This window comes from Pezoporus occidentalis, unplaced genomic scaffold (genome assembly GCF_034315485.1).
Source record: "Pezoporus occidentalis ecotype Australia unplaced genomic scaffold, CSIRO_AGI_Poc_V1 ctg227, whole genome shotgun sequence".
NCBI lineage: Eukaryota > Metazoa > Chordata > Aves > Psittaciformes > Psittacidae > Pezoporus > Pezoporus occidentalis.
The window spans coordinates 37,996-61,854 of NW_026914148.1; the positions used below are offsets into that span (position 1 = coordinate 37,996).

At 39.6% G+C, this 23,859-nt stretch overlaps 1 protein-coding gene across 3 annotated transcripts in view; it reads left to right on the plus strand.

Moving 5' to 3' along the window:
- The first annotated feature begins 504 nt into the window (after positions 1-504).
- Positions 505-23,859, plus strand: part of ADCY7 (adenylate cyclase 7) — a 68,889-nt gene continuing 45,534 nt past the window's right edge. For all 3 annotated transcript variants that reach the window (XM_062621070.1, XM_062621071.1, XM_062621072.1), the window contains exon 1: positions 505-634. The gene's annotated coding sequence lies outside the window, so the exon portion shown is untranslated. The remainder of the gene's footprint in view (positions 635-23,859) is intronic.

Consider the following 23,859-nt stretch of genomic DNA (forward strand, 5'->3'; position numbering starts at 1 on the left):
TTAGCTGGCCTGTGAGGGTCAGGTCCCTCCTCAGCGGGTGTAGCTTGCCTGAGGTAAGCTCGGAGCCATGCCAAAAGCACCACAACAGTGGCCGGGTTTTTGACAGCTGGCTATAAACCTTTGTATCTCTTAATCAACCTTTTATTTCTTAAACTTATTCCTAAGTTTTCAGTAAGAAGATTGTTTCCTCAGCTTTACAGCTTGGATGCCGATTGTTAGTTACTCGTGTGAACTGCATGGGGGGACGCGGACACCCTTGCAACCTGTGAGGGACGGGGTGCTGTAGACCCTGCCTGGGGGCTCTCCAGGGGGAGCACAACAGAGGGGTTCCCCTTCATGTGTTGCTGCCAAAAATCCATCGTCAGAGGCGAGGCTGAGGCGATACCAGCCGCTTGTGTGCGCGTCGGAGACCCCCGTCCCTCATGGCCGCCCCTGAGGGGGGCCGGCGGCCGTCCCGCCACCCGCCAGGGGGCAGGAGGGGCGCTGCCGCAGCGCGCGCGTCCCGCCCTCACCGCGCTGGGGAGGCTCTGCGGGCCCCAGAGACACCTCAAGAGGAGGCGGGATTAGGCGGAGCGACTGGCCCCGGCCCTCAGCCGCTGCCCCGCCGGTGCCGCTGCTGTTCCGTGGGCTGCAGGTGAGAGGTGGCGGGGGAAGGGGTCCCGGGGAGGGTGAGGCTTGATATTCGGTGTTCGCTGTCCTGGAGTGGGCCGTCGGGGGGTCCGCGGGTATCTGAGCAGCCGAACGGGTCCCAACGGCCACCCGCAGACTCCCCTCCCAACGGGCCCACTCCGCGAAGCACTGAGTACTTCTTTTGTGATATAACGCTTAAAATTGTTCGACGAAGTGATTAACTATCAGGGGAAAACTTTAAATACCTGTAGTTTGTGTCTTTCTGAGTGCTGAATAGATAGGTCTCTCCTCGGCAGGACGTGTTACGGGATTTCTGTAACACGTGAGTGCGCTGTGTTAATGAAGGGATTAAAATGCTTTAATCCACAGAGTGCAGCGTTACTGCTTGGATCTTATGTTTGCCGGTGGTAGGTAAAGTGTATCATAGAGCAGGGGTATATCGTCACCAGCTGTCCAGGACCATGCTAAAGTCCATTGAACATGAGGTTTCTTTTATGGCCAGTAAGGAGGTGGTCAGCAGAAGTGCTGAAAGCCGGCAAAGACACATTCAAAAAGTTTTCTGGACATGGAAAGTAAATGTGTGGTGTAAACTTTGAAACTGGTCCAGCATAAAAGTCTGCTGTGCTCCTGTCATATATGTTATATATCTACTGTCGCTTGCCTTGGTTGTGGCCCAGGACCATGTTGTGCAAAGTGCTGGGCAAATACAAGGTGGGAGAAATCCACGCGAATGCATCTGAAAACTGTAGGTTTGATTTTGAGGTGGTTGAGATTTACTGTAGGAAATAAAATGTCCTGTGCTGCAAGATGCAAAGTTCTTCATCGTGTGTAATATGATTTAACAGTACTTGTGTTAATGACTGTACTGGTTTGTGCTAAGATTCATGATGTGGGGGTCTTTTTTTTATTGAAGGACATCCAGGTTGTGTTGTTTTGTTTTTTTTTTAATATTAAAAAAAAAAAGCGAGATAGGAATTTGTCTGTGTCTAAATAGGAAAAGTACCACAAAGAAGCTCCAGAGCTACTATATATTTCGAGGGTAAATAAGAATAATGTGGTGGTTTAATTTTTTTTTAATACAGTTGTTAAGGAAGCAGGATTCCAGGAGAGAAAGTGAACGTGTCTAGGAGGGTTTAATGATTGTGTCTAGGTCAGAAATAAACAGCGGGTGGTGTGGTTGTGTGCCTGTTGGGGGTTTTGTTTGTTTAGGTATCCTGACCTTGCCAATGTTGAAGTCCTGATCTGGAAGGTTTTATACGCTCCCCTCTAGGTGGAAGAGGAATGTGTTGCAGGTTTGTGTTAAGACCTGTGATAGAGTGCACTCATGGAATGTTTGTGTGTATAGTGAACTAAGTACTTTAAAAAAGAAAAATAATCTTCTTTGCAGCGATTGACACAAAAAACAGTATTTGCTAAAGTCACCAACACTTTGACAGTTTCCTCCTATCCAGAAGTGTAGAACAGAAAATGAGGAGTATGTGGAATAACACCCTGAGAACAATAAACCAATATTGATTTCTAATGGCCATTATAGCTTGTTATTTATGCTTCCAGGAGTCATTACTAACAGCAATTAGGGTCACTGGAAGCTCTTGCAAGGCAGCCATTAAACTCCTTATTTTTTTTCTTAATGAAGGCAATGTCAACAGCATTAAGAGTAAGCAAGGAAGATACTTCATTCCCCAGTGTATGTGGATATTTATGTTGTCATGGTTTGTGCTAAGTGATAGAGCAACTCCTGGGTGAGAGCTAATTAGTTTAGGTGTTAGCCTGGAGACAGATGACCATTGTCTTCTGTTAATGTGGGTGATTCTGTAATTGCCAGTTGCTCTTGGATTAAAAAAAAAGAAAAAGACAATATCTGCTGTGGAATTAAAAAAAAAACCACCAAAACCACAACAGCAGGCCCCCCCCCCAAAAAAAAAAAAAAAAAAAAAACCAAAACAAACCCAACCAACCAAAACAAAAAAAATCTCTAAATTGAGTTGTTAGTTATTCTTGGGTTACTTCTTTGACTTTGATATAACATTATAGGATTTATCAAAATGACTCAAAATGATTTCGATTCATTCTGAAGGCTGTAAAATGTAGGCTGAAGTACTTCACCCAGGGACAGCTGCCTCAATCTCCCTCAGTCCTGCGTCGAAGCTACATTTTATCTTTCTGCAACAGGACCCGGTCTACCTGGATTTGCTTGGAGTTTTAGGATAACAAAATGTGATGGTCAACTGCACGAAGCATCTGTAGACCTTTTTGCATTGCAAATGTCATTTAAGGCTTTGCATATGTAGAAATATTCTTTTGTGTAAAACAGAGGGGGGTTTTATCATCATCTGAAATCAGCCTGCGGTAATTACCTGTACGATAGCCAGTGGAATTAGTGTTGTCCTCTTACGTTACAAAGAGTTGTCTGGCTCAGCGCTGTTTTGCTTTACCAAGGCGTGAGGATCCGTATTCACTAGTAGTGAGCATGCGTTGGCCGCTGTCTGAGCTACTCACTTGTTGCTGCTGTTCTTTTGGGCTGGATTTGATGCTCTGTGTGAGAACCGTCTGTGTTCACGAGCAGTTCCAAAGATTATTAAAATGGAGTTACAGACCTTATTTAAGGTCTTTTTACTTAAACCGAAAACGTTATTCAGAGGAAAACTGGGACGCGTCTGAGCCGAAGATCGCTCTTTTCCTCTCTAATTAGAGCACAGACAGTATTCAAATTCTTAAATGCAGTCTGTTTAAAGCACCTTTTGAGGAGCTAACCTGTTCTTTCAAAGACTGAGTACTGCATAAATAGGGAGATAAGCTATTAAACTAGCATCTGCGAAGTTTCAAGATGATTATTTCCCAAGTTGACCGGATGTTACAGTGTGAAATAGCTTGTAACCACTGTGCAGTTAGATCATCTGCTATTAAAATAAGGAAGTGCAGCTTCTTCCTTTGATCATTATGGTGTACATAGCCAGTTTCTTGTGTTTGCTGAAAATGTATTTTATATTTTACATTTTGAAAACAGAGATGTTCATGTTTGATTTCTTCTTATTTAAAAAAACACCATAATTTTCACCTGTAAAAAAAAATGCTGTCTTCAAAAAATCGGGATTTTTATAACAATTTTATCTCATGATAAAAATCATTATCATAGTTATGTCCAGACATTTGCAAGTCACTTTAAATAACTATTGCTGTTTGCCTTTTGCTTCTTACACCATCCTATCTTCCTGATCCTCAAGTAGGATCCAGACTCTGTCTTGCAGTGCCAAGCAGCAAGGGTACTCCATGTATTCAGGCGGAAGAACAAGCAATATATTTGATCTTTCCTTTGGAAGTGTTTTTCTTTGCTTAATAAGCATAAAATAGTGTAAATATGCTGTAATAGTATTTCCTGTACATCAGGTATAGGTTGCTACTGCAGAGTGTTACCTCTTTAGAGTTAGTAAAATTAAGATGTAAAGGGTGAAATAATTTTGTCTATGTTAGAAAAATGACAAAGATAAATGGCAAAATCTAAGTAGAACGTGGGGGTGCTGTTCCTTTTTTTCAGGAATTGCTTTAACTCAGTAGCTTGAAGTTATGAGTTTGTGTCAAAATGTGTCCTTCAAACTTACTTGTTTGCAGTAGCATTTTTTTATAGCTATCAAATAAACCTTGTCTTCTGTGGCAGCCAGGCTGCTGTTTTGACTTTACAGAACCCGCAGTTCAGAGGCTTCAGTATTGTTGGTGCTTTAAAGACAAAACAAAGTAAGCTGGCTGTCATGTGACGTGGGGCCACACATACCACTTCTCCGAAGAGCTTCCTTCACAGCTAATGGCCAGAATGTTCTTCTCTCTAGCAGCTGTTCTGTAATCCTCATCTCAGCATTAAAAGTAGCTTCTGGTCTGTAATTACAGAGAAAGAACAAACGGGGTGTGTTTAACTTCTGTTTCTGGGCATAAAACTAGGAGAATAAGTAAACCAGAAATAACAAAGACTGCCAAGGCACAAGTCGGAGAAAGGTGACAAGTTTCTTTGAATAGGGCTGTCTCTTTCTGGCAACTTCTCCCTGAAGGGCCCCGGTGCTGTGCATATGTCTGCATTGGCCATAGTGCGTATCTGCTCGGCTCAGGGAGCTCTCAGGGACTTGCTGGTCAAGATAATTGAACAAGATAATTTTCAGACCCCTTTTCCTGTGTCCTGTATCACAGTTTGCTGAAGAATAGTGACTGGGCTTTGTACCATCTTCTGTTCTGTGTAATGCAGAAACAAATACTGTTTGACATGCGAGTGGTCACTCAGCCCATAACAAAAGGAATGTGTTTCTCTGAGGTGCTCAGCAAGTATAGCAATAAATTTTTTTTTCTTTTTTTTTTTTTTTTAATGCCTTGTAAATGGCTGGTTATAAAGCTGCAAGCAAACTCATGTAATACAATCAGTATGGAAATGTTTTAAAAGGACTTTGATTAAGTTGTGAGGTCTTAACAGTGCATGCTTTATTTCAACAGAGGAGACAATATAAGAAGTGTTTTATAGGTAGATAAATGTAGAAATAGTTTACATGTGACAGTATAACTTTGTTTTTTAATTTATTTTTACGCTGTGAAGTTTTGTTATAACTAATAATGATTAGTTAGCATTTCGATGAGTTGAATAAAATATTTCAGTAAGATGCTTTTCATTGCAATACAGCCTGTGCTTTAGTATTATTTGCTATTTACTTAATGTACAATTTGTGATGTTAAGTTTATTGATATACAAACATAATACATTCATACTAGGGGGTTATTTTAAAGAACTAGTTGATGATCAAACCAGCTAGCAGTGACTAATTCTTACTCAGATACTGGTTTCCATCCACATAACCAAAATGGTAAGGAAACAAGGGTGCTAATAAAATGACAAAGCACGTGGAAGGGCTGGGTAATGAACGCAGCTGGGAAGGAGCTGTCAAAGGTGGATTCAAGCAGACTGAGCTCACTGAAGTTTATTCAAAGTCAGCTGAAATTAATGGAAAAGGGCAATAAACCCCTGATCATTTAAATGTCAGATAATCTTAGCACTTGGCTCATGTCAACCCCAGTCCATCTGTTACTGTATTTAAGGCAGGAGTTGCTTGGTGAAACAAGCTCAGACTTAGGCTGTGGACGGGGAAAAAACAGATTAGGTCAAGTTGAGAGAGGATGAACTTTGTACTGGGGCTTTTCTTTTTCTTTGTTATTGCTACTGAGCTTATGTGGGACTAAATCAAAAAACAAACTGCAGTAGTAGAACAGAATGTCTGTTTCAATTTCCTCCTTTGGAAGGAAGCTGGGGTATGGCTATCAAAATTTCTCACTTCCTGATACTTTCTGCCTGATCTACTGCTGCTCTTTTGCTGGCAGTTTCAGCCTGCTGCCATGAAATGGCTGTCCTTTCAATGCCAAGGAAACAAGCCTGTATATGTTTGTGGCATACTCATTTATTGGGATAATGACAGAAGATGTGAGAAGTCATTACTAGTACATTTTAATCAGGAACTGGGTTTTGAGGTGAAAATGCTTTAAAAATTCTTACCACAGATAAGCCAATAAATAATTCTGATTTTTAATTAATTGTGCAAGTCCTTACTTCACAATGAGAAGAGCCCAGAAGGTCTCTCCTCTGGTATGAAGCCTCTGGCAGTGGACTTCTAACTCTGTCTTTTTTCGTCCTCTAGAATTGACATAGACTGCCAGGCACTTTGCAGTCTTGTGATCTGATTGAGGTTTGTTTTTTTGGGCCTGATTTTGCTCTGTTGTGAGGTGTCCATGTAGCTCATGAATTTCACTTTCCGTTTTTTTTTTTTGTTTTTTTTTTCCCCAGCGAGGACTTGTATACGTACAGGAGGGGAAAGCTTTTGGAAATGTCCTGAGAACTTAAACTTCCTTTCTGCTCACTAGTTATGTAAAAATGACTAGTGATGGTTGATATTATTTTTTTTTCCCTAGATATATTCTTATATGACTTAGACTAGAACTGTAGGCGTAAGAGCAGTGGAGGGTGTGATTTTTGTGGTGTAGCTGAGCTAGCTCAACCATCAGCTCTTACTAAAAGTAGGCAATGCCTGTGCTGCACCCCTCCCTGAAGTCAGCACTGGTGCTCATCTGACCTGCTGGTGAGCTGGTTCAAGGAACCAAATGCGCAAAAAGCTATTTTTTTTGATAGAATAAGCATTTTTTCAGTCTGATTTCTCTCCTCCACCCGGTCCCCCACCCTGCATCCTTCCCTCACTGTAGGAACCGAACAGCTAAGCTTGATGAAGTGACAAGAATGTGTTGAACTTCTGGACATGCAGGCAAGGACAGTTCCCTTGTTTTCTGCAGTGGCTGTGCTGTAAACAGTGCTCCAAGTTATCTAACTACTTGTTATCCAAGTAGTAAGTTATGCTTCTGCAGATACATTGGAAAAGTAATCTGGACCATGTTTTGGTTTGAAGTCCTGCCACTGGAATAGTTAATTCAGTATCAGTATTTCTTAAGAAGGAACTCTGCTCCTCTGCTTTCCTTGTACAGCAGGAAATGAGTGTGAAAATACTGTAGTACTTTTAAAAAATCACCTATAGTTTTTTGCAAGTTCCTGAGGAGTATGCTGTTTTGGATTTAGTAGTTTTTACTTATTTTCAGTTTGCTAATTGTAATACAGTAACAGTTACAAGTCCCCCACTCCCTTTATCCTCAGGATGCTGCACAAAATAAGGCAGAAAATGCATCTCAGTGCTATAGCAACAGTGCAGTGTTTTTGCACCTAACATAATAATACAAAAGTCACAGCTTCTGGAAGCTAGTCAAACCTAGGAGTTGGTCTGAGAAAGTGAGAATTTAATTTGATAAGACCATTAGCACCCTGTTTAGCTGTCAAAGAAACAGGGGAAAAAAAAAAACCTGCGTCTAATTACTTTCTAAAAAACGATTTGGTGCAGTTCTTAGTGCCAGGATAGGCAAAATTCCACACAGGTAGTAATTTTCCCTGGTGAGCTGACTTGTTGGTTACTTGCATGTTCAGAGCACACTTGTGGAGTTGTAGACCATGATTTACTGACACAGGTTGCCAGTGTGAGCAGAACTGCATGTGGGTGTTAATTGCTTCTGGTCAGGTGCAGACCAATAAATTACAATGATGCTAGATAAAGGAGATTAAATTGTAATTCATGAATAATACATTGGAAGAATAAAGGGGGTAAATCTGTGTTTCAAGATTCTGTTTCAAAATTTAGGCAAGAACTGAGAGTTATTCTTATATTGGCTGTGTTCCATAACTGTTTATCAAACATGTTCACACAGGGAATTTGAATCTAGTTGTAGCTGAACTGGTTTACCAAAGTAGCATTAAACACTTGTTTTACATGCTGAACTAATTTTTGTCCTCCAGTTATGCATGCTGTTGTATTTAGAAATGCATTCTGCTTTACCTGTTTTGAACTGTGTTGAAATATAAATCCTTAATCAATGATGGTTAGGCTTTTCTTGGAGTTGTCTCTGCTGTGAATAGAAATATGTGTATATGAGGTACATATAAATTATATGTATAAATAAAGAAAACTAAGGTGTCATTTCTGAATGCTACACAATCTGAAAGATACTGTGCTTGTTTCTTTTTATCTTTCTGGATGGCTTCTCATAATGTTCTGTATATTGGTATCCCAGGCATCCTTCTTTGCGTTTGTATATACACAAATGGATAACTAATGTTTTGAGAAGCGTTTGCTAAAAAAAAACCCTGAAACAACCAAATTTTTATTCGCTGCTAAGTCTGAGGAGTGTTGGCCATAGAAAGTATGGGAAATTTGGGAATCGGTTCTCCAATGCAGTGTATTCAGCATAACTTCTGGCACACTGAATAACACAGTGTTTAGCTGGAGGAGTTGGAAAGAGGGTGAGGTGTTGCAGTTCTTACATGCTATAAAAACATTTTCACTAGAAATAAAGGGGCTTTCGAGAGGGAGGGAGAGAAATGAGGTGGGGAGAAGAAGGATTTCCTTAGCTGTGACACTGCCCTCACAGAAATTGGGTAACTTTTAGGTTGCAGGCAGAGGAGACCTAATTATATTGTATAATAATACTGTAGTGGACATGGGAAAAACTTGTCCTGATCCAGAGTCAGGCTGGCTTAGTGATAATGTTAAAATGCCAACTCTGTAGATGCCAAAAGGGGAAACGCAGTTTATGTCTTCTGGAAACCTGGTGTATTTTAAAACCACTTGTGCATGCTGCTATGTAACACATTGGAGATCACATAGTCCAGAAGTATTTTTCAGTTGCTGTGACCTGAGCACTGGTCTCAGAGCAGTACCCTAGGAGTGGGTGGGGGAAGTGCCGACTCTGAATGGGGAACAACTCCATCCTTCTTTTCACTGTTGTGGTCGAATTTTAGTAAGGTCTCTTCTTGTATGCTAGTTAGTGGTGTTAGACTGATTCATGCCTTTTCTATGAGACACTGGCTAGCTCTATTTGTGTCTAACCCATACATGGGTGCTTTCAGCACCTTGGGATTCTGGGTGCTGCCTCTCTGGACTTGCTCATTGAGCCTGTACCTTGGAACCAGCTGCTCTGGACCTTAAAATCACTGCTTCTGCATCTGTTTTGAAGTCCCATCTGCTAGGAACACTTAACTTTTGGAGGCATGCGAGAGCTGACAGTCACAAAGACACATAGCTAGTTGTGGTGGGGAATTTTTAAAACAGTTTTCCAGGTGAGGCTGGAGATTGCTGGTCAATGCAAAACAAACTATACTGCATGCTGTTTGTTCCCTGAATCTCCCTTCTTTGGAGTATTCTTTGGGATTTGATCGATGCTCTCCAGAGTTCCCGTGTCCCCATTCCTGTACTTGACACTCCCAGCACAGGCTTTTCTTTGTTTTGTGAGAAGGATCTGAGCAGACTTTGATTCTTTTGTCATTCCCTCTGCTACTGTGTGACCCTCTGGTGAGTTGCAAACCCTTGGGTGGTCTGTTGCGTGGTTACCGCACAATTTGAGTTCAGACCTGAAAAACTGGTTTTTGTAGGCACTAACTACTTGTTCTTCTAGGGAATGGCCCAGGTAATTGTGGATGGTCTTTAATGATGTCTTGTTCAGCAGTGGAGGCTGAGTGCTGCTCCTTACTCTTGTGCAGTGCCATACAACCAGTCCTTCCTAACCGTGTTCCCCTTCTTGAACAAAAAACCGTTATGTTTAAAAGAGCATTAGTAATGTCCAGCTGAATTTCAGAATATGTATGTGGGTTCTGCTACAGTCATAGGAATTTGTGATTGCAGAGCAGCTTATGCTGGCATTGTTTCCTCAGTAATTCCAGAAATGCATGCAGCCAGGCTGCATGTATATCTTCTTAGCAGGAACGTGTATTCTTACAGCGGGGGAGCAGATTGGTCGTTACAGCCACACAAGTTTTTAGACAGTAATTGAGCAAGTAGCTGCATTCTGCTTTAAGAGGATGACTGTATAAAATGTTGCCAGGGAACAAGTTAAATGCTTTAGTTATTACCTGTGTATAATGTTAGCCTACCTGAGGTAAATGTGAGACAGGTTGTTCTACTTTCTTTTACAAGAGGTTATGAGTTTGTACATTGGGAGTTACTATGGGAGATTTTACATGCAATGAATCCTCATGTATTAATCATAGAATCACAGAATGTTTGGGTTAGAAGGGACCTTAAAGATCATGTAGTTCCATCCTCCCTGCCATGGGGATGATGATCTACTAATAATTTATTTGTGTAACTAGGTAGATAGTTTTCTTTACCATGGTAGCCTTAAAAAAAATCCCAGAAAATCTTTAAAATCTGGTCAATTCGATAACTTGGACAGACCCTTTGTAAAACACAAAACGTTTTATGCCTTTTGATTGGAAAGAACACCTGCGTCAGGATGATCCCAAGATGTAGTTTTATGTAGTTGTAAGCTGCTGGGGATGTTTGCCTGTATTCCCATAAACTATTTATTATTGCTAAGTCTTATCTATGTTGATACGTAGCTAACAAAAGGAGAAGTCAAGCGACAGTGATTTTTACCCACCTGTCCTTTCTTTGTTTAAAAAAGAAAAAACTCCCAACTCCAGTACTTTTCTTACACGATAGTAACTTAGGGGAGCCCCTTGCTTGCAATGTTTACAAACAGCTTTTGGTTATGAGTTATTAAAAAGAAGAAAGGCATTTCAAAGCTGCAAGGCTGTTCTTTCACTTGCCTTATGAATTTTAATCTATTTTTGGCCTAAGTTGAGGTTTTCTTTGCTGTCAAGTGCTAAAAGCTTTGTTTGAAACACAATTTTGTGATTTAGCCTCCAGTAAAAATGTCTGCTATCATTAATATTCTGATAAAGCACCAGCCTTGTGAGCCAGTGGGCTAAATCATTCTTATAACTTCCTTCCTGTCTTAATGAAGAAGTCAGCAAACTTTTAAGCACTTTCTTTGGGCCTATGACTTACATTTTTACATATATTTCTCTATAATGAAATACTAATTTTAGATTTCAGGCACACTAAATGAAGGAATATATGGCTAGGATTATATGCTATGCTTTTGGAATATGCCATAGGGTTTGGTATTGATGCAGTTACCTTGGCTTTGTACTTTTTTATAGCTTGTTTGGGCAAGAGACTAATTTCTGAACAAGAACTAGAGATACACCCTTCTCAAAGTAGGAGTGCTGACACAAACATCTAGTTCTATTGATGGGCGTCCTGGCTTTTCTTGTGTTTCACTTCTGCCAGAATGAGAATATACCTTATCTGGGATTTCTTGATAGATTTACCATGCAGTCCGAGTTCCTTGATGCATGTTTCACTGAATTGTCCCTATTCCTTAGGCTGACCTCCTCCTGTTCTGCCAGAAACCAATGGCAAAATGAGAAAGTTGCTCAGGTGCTTGGAGGAAGAGCAGTCGTAAGGCCAAGTCCAACTCCCTGTCAGTGGGGAGGATCAGACCTCTGCTCTGGTCTTTAACAGCTCTGTGGAGATCACATCACAGGGCTGTTATCAGAGTTACTGGGGAATGGGTGGTGCTCCACTCCAGTACTGCAACTGGCCTTCACACTATGAACTGCAGGAAGAAATATTAGAATTACACACATATGTAGCAGTACTTAATTCAGGATTTTTTTTCTCACGCTTACAATTTTTACGTATTGCTTTTTGTTTAAATGCTGGGTTTCTAAACATATTCTTGTGCTAGGTCCTAGGCTTCATCTCAGCCAAAGGAAGAAACTATAGGGGAAGTGTTGTTATGAATATAGTTTTCTGTAAATCTGACTTGAATCCTTCCTTTATGTTCACAGTATTATTTCCAGCCCTGATGCTGATAAAGCAGGGAACGAGTATTCATACCACATGTAAAATATCTCTTGTACTTGGGATGCTTGATTTGCAGCTTTGATTTTACTTTATTTAACTTCTTTTGTTGTGTCTTCCTTTGTAAGAATTCAGGATTTCATAAATCAGTGTTTTGGGTGAAGAGTTCAGTGAAAGTTAGTTTCTATTTTCATTGGCCCTAGCTATTGTCTAAATATAAAACCTTTTTCTGAACACTTTCTTAATTTGTGCTTCATATCTGCTACCAACGATGCACAATTTGTTTCCCAATGGGGTGCTTTTTTCTTTTACCTCACTGATTTGTTTGGAACATCATTTGAACTGTTGGCAGCTTTCTTGCAGATCTGCTGTGTTCCCTCTCCTCTACCCTTTTTTTCTTAAGAAAAAGTCCATCTAAAACGTAGTTTGTGTGAACAAGTCTTTTTCTACACTTGTCTCTGAGCATATTCAAGCATTTCTGCATTTTTGAAAAAACTGTGGAACAATTAAAATGTTTTGAAACTCAGGTTTTGACTGTTGCCTTGTATTTAATTTCAACTTATTTTCTCATCTGATTTTTGTGCTTGTATATGTTTATGTGTATACGTAACAAGGTGACGGTGATGGAATTGTTGCTGTAGTCCAAGTTATACGTGCCTGAATGCATACATGATAAAACAGTAACGGCTTACAGTCATTTTGAGGAGTTGATCAGAATTTTTTAACAGAAGTACATACCATTTAGATTTTGTACTTTCCCTTTCTCATTTCTGACTTCTTGTAGTGTCTGTATACCTAGGCTTAATATGGTGATAAAGTGCTAAGAGTCTGGATGTAAACCAGTGTTTCATGATTTAAATACGTGTTCCAGAATTTTTTTGTCTGTGTGTAATATGTAGAGTAGCTAAAAATGTAGATGTGTGTGTTCCATGCATGGTTCAGGTCACTGAAAGGTTGCATATGGTTTATGTTTTTCCTTACCCTGAAACATTTGGCTGTTAGCTTCTGGATGAACTGGGCTGACTCAGTGACAGATATGTCATGTTGTGCATTGTTGTATTTCAGTGGTTTCTGCCTCATTTGTTACATCTTTGCCTTTGAGACATTTTCAGGCCTCATGGTATTTCATAGTGAAAGTTTGTGAAAGTCAGTTCAATGACTTAATTTAAAACCAACAGAAAGGCGTAAGGGAAGTCTTAGTGTAAAAGTGGTTTTTGGATTTGTAAATGTATTGGGAGTGTGTCACTTCAGAAACACTTTACACACATATGAATGTTTGTGGCTTTTTGTTATGGGAACTTGTATGTCTTTCTAGACTGATAATCAAATGCAAAAATACTTGGTTGTGAGGTTTGCTTATGGGAGGTGTGTAAGATTAAAAAAAAAAAAAGTATTATGAACTGCAAAATGGTCCCAAAATGATTGGTATTTTTTTCAGTGTGTGTGCTTAACTCCCTTCTGACTAGAAGCTAAGGTTTTTAATTTAAGGTTTTTAGTTCTTTTTGTCGTGAAACTCCCTTGATTAATCCTCACCCATTTCCTGCACTTGAATGCAGATACATTTGGTGTACACCTTGCCAGGCAACAATTCCAAGTTGGGAGTAAAGAGTACTTCTGTTTTTCATTTCCCACATGAAATTACTGGGGTTTTAAAGGCAGCAGTCTTGAGTGTGATTTAGTGGTGGAGGCATAAACCTGCCAGTAAAATAGTGTTCACAGGGTGATTCTAGCAAGTCAGACTTTTTTCTGGCTTTTTCTGTCTGGAAAAAAAGAAAGTAAGAGTACATGAGGTTTTATTTACTCATCTTGGAGGCCCCCAGACAAAAGTGGAAGGATTCTGGACATTAACAGTAATTTGGCTGCTGGAAGTTGCCCAACGTACTGGCAGTATGTTCTTGCTCTTACTGAAAAATAAAGTAGCAGTTCTCTTTTTTTATCTTAATAAGCGTCAGCCGGCTTGGATCCTGCTCAGCAGCTGGTTGTGAAAGTCATCACTTCTAATAGCACAGTGCCCCAGGGACCATTGTAGGGCATTGGCTGCCTCAGTACTGACTCACAGCCTAAATTGTTGACACTGCTCCTCTAGAAAAATGATGCAATTATGACTCTCCTCCCTAGTCTGGGAAAGCATCTTGAATCTCCTCATTCACAGCTCCAGCTTCCAGAGCCAGTCTGACTGGGTGAGTCTTCCCTGCTTGTCTATATTGGTCCCTGTTCTTCAAATTCTTGAATGTTTCCTTGAGTTGTGGACTGGGTATAGCCAAACTGTTAATTGCTTTATCAGGTGTTAAAATAGAGAATTACAAACCACCCTAACCATTTGTTAGGGTTGTTAAAACCAAAGACTTTAAGAGATCTCTTTTCCCCCAGAGAAGTTGATCTTTTCTGTTGCTGGTGTGTGTCTAATATCTCTCCAGGCTGTCCCTTGCTTTGGGGCACGTGTGGGAGCACAGTTCCTTTGATGGCTGCAGCAGCCTTTTCAGGTTAAGGAGCACCCTCCTGCTGTCATCTTGTCCTGCCTCTGTTCTGCAGCCCACCGCCTGCAGCTGTGCTGGGCCGTGCTGCCCACAAAACTGCGCTGCAGTCACTGACCATTGTTTGACTTGTCAGCAAAAAGAAACAAAAAGTAGGAGACGCAAATGGTTATACTTGAGTTGACCTGACTGTGTTGGCCTAGGAAGAGTGACATCCACCTAACTAAAGAATGGTGTGGTGTCGTGATGAGATAGGAGCTAGTGGTTGGAGAAAGAGGAGGAGAAACTTGTTGAGCAAATATTACTTGGGATACCCCTGTTGCGGAGCCATAGGCAAGACCTATGGGTCTTTGGTTTAGTTGTTGAAAATGAGCAACAAAAGTTTCCTCTCTATATTTCTGTTCATTAAACTAATTTAAACTACATGTAGGGAGGGTGCTGATTTATGAATATTTGCTGCAGTAGATATTTGTACTTAAACACATCCCTGATAGTGATACCTCTCACTTCACATGTAGGTCCTTCTCCCATTACGTTTGGGTTTGTTTGCTTGAACAGTGAATTGTACTTTAGAAATAGGAAGCAATGGTAATAATGCATGTGCCAGCTTGCACTGTACGTAAAATAAAGTGTTTGTGTCACCATCGTGTGAAAGGAATGAAAGGAACTTCATGATTTCATCCATTGTTCTGCGTTACCATTGCTTAGAGATACTGATTTCATTTGCCAATAAAAAATATGGTGTTAAATGAAAGATTCCCCCTGCTTTTGTAACTGAATTTACAGCACTGATTCGCTGTGTTGGTTTTGTAACCGCTGTGTCTATCTGTGGGAGCAGCAGAATGTCAGTCCTTCAATCTTTAACATAATGCATTCTTATTTAATTATATACTTATTTTAAACATAATAATATTACACAATAACTTAATTATTATTTTGTGTGATATTTAAAGCCCAGCGTTATGCTTCCTGCCACAACTGAACAGACATTCTCCTTCAGGGTTTATATGCGTTTCTGGAAGTATGAGATTGAAGTCCAGCAAAAGATTTAAGTGCTAATGAAGGTGTTTACTATAATGCATTGTTATATTCCAAATTTATTTGTCTTACAAACTTTGGGACTACCGTTTTCCTAAAATGTCTTGTGAGTATTCACTTATTTTGCTGGCACCTTTTGTGGCTGGATGATTGTATTAGGTCAGTTCCTCTGGGAGAAAAGAGAGAGATACCGCACACTCAGACCAGGCCAGCCAGCAGGAAATCTGTGGGAGAGCCACAAGCTAGAAAATGGGGTTTGAGTTCTTTGCTTTAATCACAGTGGTCATCCTTCTCATACAGAGGCAAAGGGCTTCAGAAGGTTTTGAGAATTGTATGTCCACAGAAAAGAAGGCTAGGATTACAGGCGAGAAAAATACCTCTGGAATTTATTATGCTTTAACCACAGGATGTGGTTTATGAAATAACGTTCTTGGGTTTTTGGCAATGTTTGGATCTCAGGCCTGCTCTTAAACTGTGCTAAACAACTCAGTGAAAGTTAAAAGTAATCAGAATTTTGAAAAGCGGGGAAATGGCTGTGACGCTAATTAAATGGGTAATTTGTGCTTCTGCAGGAGCCCCCTGATATACTGGGTAGGATTTAGCCCGTATCTGGGTTCTCTTCCCAGATCTGAGGTGCTTCATAGCATGGGATTTGGTTAAGCACTTTCCCCTAAGTGTAACTGCTTGCTTTTCTCTGGTGTTTCGATGTAGAATGTAAAGTCTTTGAATCATGGGTCATCTTTTTGGAAGCCATCAGCAGGTCATATTTTAGGCATATGGTTTAAGTACATTATTAGTTTGTGTTTTGTTGGGGTGTAGTGTTCATGAAAACTTATTTCCTCCCTCAACGTCAAAAGATAAACTCAGGTACTTGTTGGATAGTTCAGTTACATTTTCATGAAAGGATACTGCTTATTCTCAGTTTTGAATGGTTACTTCTTAGATTGTAATTTCTGAATTTCCAGCACTTTTAATTTTGTATCTCATTGTGTCTTTTGACATGCTTGTAGGTGAATAGTTGAAGTCCACTGTTGTGTTGTTAGTTTGACACATTTTCTGTTTCCTTTCATCCATCCTGTAGGGTTTCAACTCTGTAGTGCTTTTCATTCAGGCTAGGTTTGGTGACAATCCCTGTCACTATCAACCCTGTCAAGGTGCACGTGTAAACCAGACAACAGTATGGATGTGCTGAAAGGGAATCCTTCAGACTGACCCATGCTGAGTTTTGCCAAATGGCTTCCACTGAAGCTGGAGAGCTGCAGCTGCAAGAACAACCATGTGTTCTTTGAAAATGCTTTGTAGTAATGACATTTCTGTTGTTGCATTTATTTTAAAAAGTTGCAGGTTTAGGTGTGAAATAGTTTAAATATGAACTACTGCTTCCAAAGTTCTTAATTAACTTCTTGTACCAGGTAGAAAAACCCTAATTACTGAAACCGAAACTGGCAGTGCTACATAACCTTTAGACCTGTCAGAGCAAGAAAGATTGTGCCAGAAACTCTTGAAAACCTCTTTAGCAGCACTTTCAGAATTGGCTCTGCCTGTGTGTGTTCTTACTTCAAACTTCCCACATTCAGGAAGTAGTTCCTGCATTAATGAAATATTATTCCCAAGAGGCCAGAAATCAGTCTACAAATGTAGTTTTCTAGATATATCCAGAGGAGGATCTTACTTCATGTAAGCTTATAACATAGTGGTAGCCACATTCAAATGCAACAAGTGGTAAAATGAAGGGAACTGAAAGCTCTTCAGTGAGTTGCAGCATGTACAGTCAGCATCCTCCTTCATGTTGTAGTTTAGGAATTTAAAAATTCCTTTTATGGGAGAAATCAGTGGACTGTCAACTCTTGGGGTTTTCAATGTAATTTAGAAGGTGTAGGTATAGGAGAGGAAGTAGTGCCAGTTTATCTAAGTAGTGTTTGCTTTGTTCTGACTTTCTTTTTCATTCTTGAGCATTTATAGTATTTCTACAATATATAGTCGTGGATGCCTCTGAATAAAGTAAACTTTAAGCATCAGTTCAATTTGTATTTCCTTACACTACCATTTAGGATAACATGGAAGTGATCTTTAAAAGGTCTGTGAGTATCAGCCACGCAGTAAAACAGGAAGAAGTATCTTGGTATTTGCAAGAGTATTTTTTTGATTCATAAATGATTGTTTATTTTTAAGAAGATAATTTGAAACATATTTTAAACACTTCTGAAAACTATTGAGAATATTCAAATAAGGACTATATGTAGCTGAGGGGGGAATAACTTCAGCAGCATTATAAAATGGTGTCTGAAGGATCTGCCTGTTAAGATATAGTTGAAGTAGAGCATGGTATTTTAATAATACAATCACAGTTTTGTTTTAAACTACTTTTGTTCAGTTAAAATTATTGTAATAAAGTGAGTTTTTTACAGATCTGAAAAATACTTCCAAACCTGTATTGGGTACGCATTATGCAACTGTATTTTGCCCTGAAAGTCATAAATGAAAGTCAGTACCTCAGAATATTTATTAGAGAAGCTCTTAAAAAAATTATACAAGAGGTTTTCTGTAGAACAGTTCACTTCTCAGTGTAAATGTGATTAATTTGAACTAAAATAAACTATTTTTGTGGCGATTCAGGATGAGCATACATATGAAGGTTTCTGCAGAGTTGGTGTTGCTGTTGTGCCTAGTAGAAGAGTAAACTCTTGAGACTCATGGCAACTTTGTACTTTTAAGTTAATAAATAAACTAGGTAGATAACCCAAACCTTGGTGGACTGCAGACTTTCTTGACAGAGGTTTGTGGATGTGTCGACTAAACCATTCAGAAACTCTTGAGTGAGGACAGTGGGAACACTTTTTGAAATTGGTAGTCAAAGGTGTTATCATTAGTAACTTATGCTTAAAAAATGAAGCTACTGGTCAGAATACAAAGTACATCCCATAACTGGATCAAAAGAAGAAAGAGAAGAGGGTTGCTGTTTCGAAAAAGGGAGTCAAACGAACCCAATGTTTTTTTAACTTCTGTGTAATTTCCAGAACCACAGTGAAATCTAGATTTCCACAGTTTATTAAATATTCTACTGAACGATCAGTGAACAGATGTCTTGAATAAAACTAGGAAGAATCAAACAGTTTTGCAAGTCTTTGCTCTAAACAAGTGTTAAATTTAGTAAAGTGTATAAATCTGGGATTTCATAATATAAAAGTAATCCATTCTTCCATTTTGGAGTTTGTTATGTGAAATTTATTGTTTCGTGTGTTGTCCTCTACTGTGTGTTCCAATACTCCAAACCTAACTCAAAAATAGTCATAGGCAGAGGTGTTCTATGGAGCAAAATGAAGCCTTTTTTTTTTTTTTTTTAATGCCGTAGGGTTTTTTTTTTTTTTTTGCCTTTGACCAGTTCTAACCTAATAAAGTTTAGATACTTCTAAAAAAAACATGATAAGCAGATCTGTGCTGCAGGTGCAGCATTGATCCACCAGCTCAATACTACACAAATAACAATTTGGTAGGTGTGAAAAGCAGCTGCTGTTAGAGCATCAAAGTGCAGTGCTTATAACGTAAGTGGTTAAATGTTCTTCAGTCAAAATGAAAATGACCTGCAAGCTGTTGCTAGGGAAATAGGTGCCTGTGGTTAGTGTTGAATGTGGAGGTGTTTGTCTGTATTGCAGATCAAAATACGTCTCCAAGTACTCAGTCTGTGTGTTGCTTCCGGAAGCTTTGCTGCTTATCAGTAGATGGTGCCCCTGAGGAGCTTCAGTTACAAATACACAGAGAGTCTTCTTTTTTTTTTTATCTTCCCTCCCCACTGTCCTTACATTTTGATGTTGTCTTTCTCTCACTGTCTTTGCTCACGTCTGTGTGTGAGCTCATGTCTGTGTGTGATAGGAAGTAGACTCTCCTCAGGACCTAAGTCTGACAGCACTGCTGGGGGAGCAGCAGCTTGATTCCTCTGCAACACTGATTCTTGCGTACAACTGCGTATCAGGGGCTCTGGTGAAAGTTCTGCTTTTAGACACATCTTTGAAATATTGGTGAAATGTTGTGAATTTGGCATAGTCCTAGTCGTTTAATTAGTTCTCTAAAAGCTAACTTTGTACACTGCAAGTTACGCTTTTAAGTACCTTCATAAACATTGACAACAACAATTCTAGGTCCTTTATCTCCTCTTCTAAAAAACTCTGAAGAGTGTTGTTTCAGGGATGACTTTTAAAATCTGTGGTAATATATTTTTTTAAAAGGCATTGTGAAATTCCTGGGACACCCTAACTACCCAACTGAATACCAACAAACTGCTGCCCTGTATTGCTCTACACACAGCCCTGGTCCATTTCAAAGGAAAATGATACCCCTCTCTGCTGATTACCAGGGATTCATCCTTAATACTGGATGCATAATAAGGTGAAAGTAAAGCAGCAGCTTATTTGGGCATTCCAGATTGAACATGTAACAGGATAAACAAAGTCTTCTTTTTGTCTGCTTTTATACACACACACACACACACACAGAGTAGATTTGTATCTGCCTTTTCAGATGAATTCTGCAAGATGTCTTCCCCCCCCACCCCCTCTTATCTATCTCCAAGGCTGCCAGAAGACTTTGTCAATTTCTTGATCATTTTCTTAAGAATCAGCTCCAGTTTCCGCCTGACTTTTATAAATACTAATGCCCATTTGGCTTGGCTAGGTGGAGCTAACTCCTGCCCAAAAGGTAGTGGGACTTGGTCATAACTGTCCCAGGGCTTACATATGAACTGGACATTTAACTCACTGCAATAGAATAGGGTACCCTATTTTGAGTGGTGATTAAAGTAATCCGTGTATCCTAGCAAAAATTTATCTGAAAATAAATATGGATTTACTTGAGTTCTTTTACAATAAAATACTTTGCATCCACTGTGATTTTATGCCTCATTATGGGGCAGTTTCACTTGCCTTTTGGTTTCCAAAGTAGATCTCTATTGACTGAGCTTTGGGGTGAACAACAAAGTAGATGTTGGTATGTTCCCTTTCCAGCACAGCTATTTAACTTGTATCAATTTCCCACTGACATTGTAATTCTGGTTTCCTGCTCCGGGCCTCTTCTCTTTTGGGTGATTGTTTCAACACTATTTATTCCCCTGCTGGGTTCCTGTCACTGGTGAGAGTACTGGACTCCAGCAATGAATAGTGAGCAACCATGCCTCCTGCTGGTGCCTGGTACTTCGAGGTATTGAACTTCTCTGGCATGTTGTCACATCTAAACAGTTGTTCCTGTACTGCATGTGAAGACAATAAAGAGAGGAAGGCAAAGCTGAGAGCTGCTACCTATGATACAGATTCCTCTACAGGAGAGTTGGTGTGCTAAGTTAAAGGATGATAACCCAACTATGGCTTCTGATCATTTGCATCGACATCCTAGGAGTGTGTCTTTCTGCCTTTCTCGTGCTCTAAGACAAGCAAACCTAGAGGGCAGAATCTTTTAATTTTCACAGTAGCAGTAGAAGAGTCTTTATCCAGAGCTGCAAGGTGCAGGGAGGGAATATTTTATTGTTTTCTTTTTTAGCTGCTTTTCCTGCCATACTGTCATACTTGCTATGATCCAGAACACCAAACAATATTTTATGCTGTTTTGAACTATATATACATTGTTTTATTAAAATTTTACTTCTTGGGGTATTTTTTTTATTTATTTTATAATTATTGTTGATTTATTGTTGATATTGTTGATGTGCAATAAAACTCATGGGAAAAATCTTAAGGCCTTCATTATCAAGAAGGCTGTTAAAGTTAGTAAAACATTCTTTTTAGCAGAGTATCCTTAGCTGTCACACTGCCTTGGTTGAAAAGCATTGGGATCAGTTAACATAAAGGTGATATCTTTCATCAGTGTTCAGCCCTCTGCTCAGACATTTCCATCTATCATTTAGTATTTCTGTCAAGTTACATTAATGTTGCAGCTTGCCACAGTATAGTTAAGTACTTTACTGATTGTCTGGTTAAAGGTTCATAATGTGTGGAGATGGAGATTGACTAGTTTCTAATTCCTAAGGGGGAAGATACAGAAGCATTGTTAATGTGGTCCTTGGAGTAAAGATTCCCAGTGTTGTTGGAGGTTGGTGTGTGTGATATGTCAAGATACTAGTGGCAAGTATCACACCTAAGTGGGCTTCACTTGTTCAACTGCAGGAACTTCAAAATGATGGAACAGACCACAGTGGAGTGGAGAAATATGACTTTTGCCAATGAACCCTGTGGTCTGTAATGGTAAAGAAACAACAAGCAAGTGGTCTCAGTGAGATTGCGGACCATAAACCCCTGGAGTAATCTACTGTGCACAGCTCAGCATTACATTACAGGGAAAACATGCTTTCTCAATGGCTTTGCACAGCCCTGGAGATTGGCTAGTACTGGTCAGTGATAACCTTCATTAGGATGGTGGCTGTGTACTTGCTATTTTGGAAAGCTCTTCTGTGGACTTCATGTTGCTCTGAGGCAGTAATTACATAGCTTTTTAGAAAAGTGGCTTTTGCCATATTCTGAAATTTTGCTATGACTATTTTATTATTTCAGGATTTTGGTGTTAACTAATTCTGTTTTAATACTAGTTAACTGGACTTAGTATCAGCAAATTGAAAGAATAAAGCTGTTTAAGGAGAATTAATTTAATTTCAAAGCATCTGTTTAATTTTGGCTGTTGTCAGGTGAGATACCCAGGTTTTCGTTGGCGACTCAGTGGTCACCAAGTGGTCTTTACATGTTACAGATTTCCAATATCCAGGTGGAGCTGGGAACAGTAGGGCTGGCTGGCAAACAAAGCTCTAAAGTGGTAAGATGAAAGAACAAAATAAGAATGAAAATGATTGGATATGGACATTCCATTATGTTAGTAGACCATCAAAACTTAGCATGGAAAAAAAAATATTCCATGAGGCATGTTGGTTGTCTGTGTAAAGCTGTCACTGCTTCTGCATGGCCTGGCTCTTTCTGTAATCAGAGAGCTTATCCAGGCACTCGTGAATGCTTGGATCTTGTAGCATGTTGCCTGTACCAGTGAAAAATATGTAGATGACTCCTCACAATTTTGAGGCATGTGCTACTGTCAAGTGGCACTGAAAATACAAGATTGTAGAGGTTTGCATCCCGTGACTGTTGCTTTTTTTTTCAGAATGAGTTTGCAAAAGACTTTTCCTAAGCCCTAAATGTTACTTTTTGGAAAACTTCTTAAAAAGAATTGCGGTTGGCTGCAGTTGCAGGGCATGACTGCAGAAACAACTCTTCTTTTAGAAGTGTAAGTATGTCTCCTTGGTGGTGTTTTGAATACTTAACCTCCAAGGGAGGGAACTTCCTCATTGCAAGTGTTAGTTTTCATTTTAGTTTTTTTGGCTGTGAAGTACGGATGTGGTGGTGTAACAAATGTTGCTAGGTTGACATGTGAAGAAGTTTGGGGAACATTAAAGTTCCCCTGTAATAAATAGGATCTAGAAAAGAGATTTTAAAAACTATCTACTTGATAGGACTTACTCTTGACGTACTAGCTGTTAAGTAAAGGGGGGTTTGGATTTAATCTGTCTCCTTCCCTTCCCCCTTGCCACATAAATAGTATGAAGGCTTTGCTTTCCTAAAGAGGATTTTATACCTTAACAAAAATATTTGTACTGTAATATCATCCTGCAGTTCATTGCTCCAAGAACTGATGGACAACTATGTTCTTTCCATTGTCCACCTCTTGGCCTTGGGCTGAAGTTTATTTCCAAAGCAAGGTTGCCAGTGTGGCTGCTTCAGGAGGAGTACTAATCTGAAGGATGAGACTGTTGAGTAAACAAATAAATATAGAAACAATCAGTTTGGCCTCTGGCAGCAGACGCAAGTGGTATTGTTCTTACAGTATGGTTTACTCTTGCTAATTGGTCATGATGTTTGGCAAAATCACTTGAAATACTTGGTTCTGTACTAGAACTCTGTACTGATAATGGAGTATAGCAGGAATACAGTGCTGATTTGTGCTTCAAGCAGCCTTAATGGTCTGTCACCTACTATTCAGTGACACATTTTCAGTGTACATGTCCCTGTTCATCCAAAACATTAGAGACTTGGGAGAAAAAAAAAATAGCCAAAGAAATGAAGCTGTTGTTGATGTCAGCACAGTAGTTGTATTTCAGCTGCCTTTATGTATTTCTACTCACTTCAGCAGTGTGGAAGTGCTGTAGATAGGAAAGAAGTTTTTATCTTTGAGCCTCTTTTTCTGTTTAATAGTTTTAGTTGGACTGAACCTAAATAGCAAGTGTTTTCTTACCTTGCTCAGGTCAGGTTTTATCTTCTTCCCATTCATAGCATGGCCCTTATCCCTTTCCTTGATTGCACCTGTTCTGTGCGAATACCCTGTTTACCCTAGAGGTGGGAAAGATGCATTTCTGTGTTGAGCTGTATCACTCCCCCTAAATAACTGAGACAGGGGAAAAAATAAGAGTAATGTGTGGTGCCCCTTACACT